Source organism: Notothenia coriiceps, unplaced genomic scaffold (assembly GCF_000735185.1).
Source record: "Notothenia coriiceps isolate Sejong01 unplaced genomic scaffold, NC01 NC01_scaffold00008960, whole genome shotgun sequence".
Lineage (NCBI taxonomy): Eukaryota > Metazoa > Chordata > Actinopteri > Perciformes > Nototheniidae > Notothenia > Notothenia coriiceps.
Genome location: NW_011341661.1, coordinates 21,550 through 21,946, shown reverse-complemented (window position 1 = coordinate 21,946; position 397 = coordinate 21,550).

Below are 397 nucleotides of genomic sequence, written 5' to 3'. Positions count from 1 at the left end.
CCTAGTTCCCCCCCTTTTCCTTCTTTCCTTCCCTCAATCTCCTCCTTCCTTCCTTTCACATCTCACTTCCTATCCCTCTTTCTTTAACTACTTCACACTTGTTTCCTTCTTTTTCATTCCCTTCCCTCTCTCCTTTCCCCTAGTTTCCCCCCTTTTCCTTATTTCCTTCCCTCAATCTCCTCCTTCCTTCCTTTCACATCTCACTTCCTATCGATCTTTCTTTAACTACTTCACACTTGTTTTCTTCTTTTTCATTCCCTTCCCTCTCTCCTTTCCCCTAGTTCCCCCCCTTATCCCCTCCCTCACACTCATACGAATACACTTCCTCTACACCTGTGTGAACCTTTAAAGAATCTGAATAAAACCACATACAGCAATAACACAAGTAAACAAACCC